The sequence below is a fragment of the Gossypium hirsutum genome, chromosome A12 (assembly GCF_007990345.1).
Source record: "Gossypium hirsutum isolate 1008001.06 chromosome A12, Gossypium_hirsutum_v2.1, whole genome shotgun sequence".
Taxonomy (NCBI): domain Eukaryota; kingdom Viridiplantae; phylum Streptophyta; class Magnoliopsida; order Malvales; family Malvaceae; genus Gossypium; species Gossypium hirsutum.
This window is the reverse complement of record NC_053435.1, coordinates 51,386,653-51,390,819: the sequence shown is the minus strand read 5'-3', so window position 1 is coordinate 51,390,819 and position 4,167 is coordinate 51,386,653. Positions and strand designations below refer to the sequence as shown.

General features: G+C 35.3%; 1 non-coding gene across 1 annotated transcript; it reads left to right on the top strand.

Moving 5' to 3' along the window:
- Positions 1-594: 594 nt before the first annotated feature.
- LOC121211508 (small nucleolar RNA R71) lies at positions 595-701 on the top strand. Its single transcript, XR_005906732.1, has one exon. It is a non-coding gene; the product is annotated as a small nucleolar RNA R71 (small nucleolar RNA).
- The last annotated feature ends 3,466 nt before the right edge of the window (positions 702-4,167 follow it).

Sequence of the window (4,167 nt, the reverse complement as noted above, 5' to 3'; positions counted from 1 at the left end):
ATGAGGATTATATTCAACATTCACTGATTTGTTTTTATTGGGATCTACCCCACCTTGATCTTTGCTTACCACAGTTTCTTGCCTCAGTTCTGGCTCAGGCTCAACAAATCCTTCTTCATCTTGAACATTAATCGCGTTGAGTTGTTCCCTTGGGTTATGTCAGTATTACTTGGCAAGCTCCCTTGTGGTCGTTCGGAGATTAGTTTGGAAAGCTGGCCTATCTGAGTTTCGAGCCCTTGGATCAATGCTTGTTGATGTTTAAGTGCTGTCTCGGTATTCTGGAAATGATTTTTTGACACTGATATAAACTTTGAGAGCATTTCCTCAAGGTTCGGCTTCTTTTCCTGTTGGTAGGGTGGTTGTTGGTAGCCTGGAGGTGGTTGTGGTCTTTGATTTCTTTGACTGCCCCACGAGAAATTAGGGTCGTTCCTCATGACTTTCCACTGATAGTTATTCAGTGACATCTCCTCTATAAACTTATAAGCATCTTCAGGTGATTTATTATTGATGGTTCTACCTGCTGCTGCGTCAACCATTTGCCGAGTCGAAGGATTCAGGCCATTATGGAACGTTTGAACCTGAAGCCAAAGTGGTAACCCATGGTGAGGGCACCTTCTCAGTAAGTCCTTATATCTCTCTCATGCATCGTAAAGAGTTTCTAAGTCCATCTACACAAATGAAGAGATATCATTACGTAATTTGGCCGTTTTAGCTGGCGAGAAATATTTTAATAGAAATTTTTCGATCATTTGTTCCCAAGTAGTGATTGACCCTTGTGGTAATGAGTTCAACAATAGTTTAGCTTTGTTCCTTAACGAAAAAGGGAATAACTGAAGATGAATGGCATCATTAGAAACACCATTAATTTTAAATATATCACATAGTTTTAAGAAGTTGGCTAAATGAGCATTGGGATCCTCATCCTACAAACCATCAAACTGAACAAATTACTTTATCATTTGAATAGTGTTAGGTTTTAGTTCAAAAGTATTTGCAGCTACGGCAGGTCTAACTATGCTCGATTCAGTTCCTGCTAAAGAAGGTTTAGCATAATCATACATAGTGCGTAGAGTAGGATTTTGATTAGCCGCAATTGCAGGATGTAGCTGATTGTCTTGGTTTTCAACCATCCCTTTGGTTGGGGGTTGAGTATCGTCTTCTTGCTCATTCTCTGTGTATCTTAGGCTTCGCCTTATTTCTCTTTGGTTTCTGCAAACTGTGCGATCGATTTTTTCGTCAAAAAGTAACGGTCCTGATGGGTTTCTTCTAGTCATAAACTATAAAAAACCTGGCAGAAGAAAGAAAAAGAAAATTAGTAAATTAGAATAAAATTAAAAATAAAATTAGATTGCAAGAAAAACAAATTGCTAAAGTAATAAAAATTGAGTGTTCCTAAAATTTTAATTCCCCGGCAACGGTGCCAAAAACTTGATCGCGTGATTTCGTGATAGGTTTTAAATATTTATAATTAATCATTCTTGAAACTAACTATTATTGCGATGTAGGCAAGTGTACCTATCGAATCGTAGTATAGTTTTAGCAAGACCAGATTGTCGAACCCAAGAGAACTAAAAGTACTAGTAATGACTGTCTTTTTATTATCTAGCCTAAGAATAAAAAGGTTTTTTTTGTTTTAACTAACTAATTATCTAAACTAGGAATTCACAGAGAATGGAATTGGGGAATTGCTTTTGGGAAAATTGATTGAATTAAGACAATACCTAAGGAAAAATCCACCTAGACTGTACTTCTTATTCTGGCTCCGAATCGGACGATTTATTCATTTAACTTGTTCCGTAGAGATCCCTAAGTTATGTTATTATCCCTATTCAAGACTAATAACGTCTAATCCCTAGATTGAATAATTGAGACTTTTCTCTAATTAACACCCTAGGGTTGCATTAACTCGATCTATGGATCCTCTTATTAGGTTTTACCCTAATCTGGCAAAATCTTGTCACCCTATGTCTAGGCGCGCAAACAACTCCGCTTAATTCTGACGAATGTACTCTTAGACAGGGTCTATTCTTCCTCTGAATAAGAGCTTATCTTGAATCAGTATCCTGGGATATCAAAACAAGAATTAAGAACACATAATTAAGAACAAGTTAAATATTTATCATACAATTCAGAAAATAATAACAAGATTCGTCTTAGGTTTCATTCTCCTTAGGTGTTTAGGGGATTTAGTTCATTACTAAAAAGGAAAACATCTCAGAAAAATAACAAATACAAAACCTAAAGAAAACCCAAAACTCCTGAAGGGAAATTGAGGAGAGATCTTTAGTCTTGATGGTGAATCCGGCTTCTAAGATGGATCAATCGGCTTCCTTGGAGTAATTTCTTACTCCCTATTCTGTGCCCCCTTTTCTTCCTCCTCTAGGGTGTATTTATAGGCTTTGGAATGCCTAAGAGCCCTCAAAATTAGCCTTTTCTGAATTGGACTCAACCTGGGCTCGGCAAGGACACGCCCGTGTAACACGCCCGTGTGTGATTACTTCAAGCTATGCTCAAGCTTGCCAAATTGACATGACCGTGTGATATGCTCTTGTGAGGAGGTCCAGGCCGTGTTGATTTCGTACTTTGGCCCATTCTCTCTGGTTTTGACTCGTTTCTTATTCCTTTCACTCTCTTATGCTCTCCTAAGTATAAAACATGAATTAAAGCATTAGGAGCATCGAATTCACTAATTCTAATAGGAAATCATCCATAAAATACGTTAAACATGGGGTAAAAATATGTATAAAGTACGATTTATCAGTGTATTTGTCAAAACCTTCTGTCTGTTTGTGTGAACTTCTGGTTATTAAGAATACAATTAATGTCAATTAATAGTATCTGATTATGGCGTATGACTGGAAAATCATTTCTATGGCTGATATTGTACTTGACATACTGATTGAGACTTTCGTAAGTGATATTTTTATGCACATGCTTGTCAGAAGTATTTATTGTGTCACTCAGTCTTTTTCCGTCTATTCATGTTTCAGACTTACACTGAGCTTGTGTAGCTCATCTCTGTAGTGTCTTTCCTTTCAGGTACTTTCCGTGTTTTGAAGCTAAACTCGACATACCGAAGGCCTCAGACAGATAATGCTTGATTCGATTTAAGTAAAATTTCACAAGTTTTATATGGTAAACTTTAATTCGGTTTCTAAAACAATTATACAAATTATAAACTGAACTTCAGAAACTATGGATTTATTTTTGAATGTTTGATGCCGGTTTAATATTGTTTCAAACACAATAAACGAAAAGGTTTTCTTGGTTTGAATTAAAGTTTTTGTTTCTGATCACTTCAGTGATCAATGTAACCTCTGAGATTTGATCTAAACTTCTAGGTTGGGTTTTGAGGCATTACATATGGTTTCTAAAGAACAAATTAACAAGAATTTCTTCTGAATTGATTTCTTTAGTGAATGGGTTAATCTGGGATCCTCGATGACTTTAGTAGTCAGTGAGATAGTGTTTGAATTGTACATATATTTGATGCAACGGTTATAGTCGAGTATCTTACGAAAATCTTTTTTAAGTATTCTACATGTTCTTTTATCCTCACAAGCATATGCCATTGTTTATCTTCAGATGTGATTTTATTCATATGAGAATGCTGGCTAACCATAATGTTAGATGGAGGTATTGTTAGTCTGGTTGATTAATGATCGGCATTGCTTTATTTTTCTTTTGTATTCTATTCTATTATATTCGGTAGAAGACTCGACGATAAGACTTATATGATGTTATTTTATTTCTTCTACTGGTTGATACTTTAAATTATATATAAATGCAGTTTATGTTGTCTCTATCACAACTGGTTCCAGTGCATATGAGCAATTTTCTTCTACTGAATTTTCTCTAGGGTATCATTGATCTCTTTATCATTCAATACGGTTGTATTCTTGGAAATATAGCTTCACATTTGGATTTCATTATCTCTATTTTCTCATCATTTTTATTGTTTAATCTATCAAACATGGTTCATCTGTAAAGGATATTTATTGGCCAGGGGTAATTACATCTATTATAGTTATAATTCTTTGTTCGTTCATGGGAGCACGATGATATAGATCTCAGATTATAGAAGTTGTATGACTGTACTTGTTATTATTGGGACTACCTTCAGTTTTTCTCTTTTGTCTCAGATTGCACTATTAATATTTGAGGTAT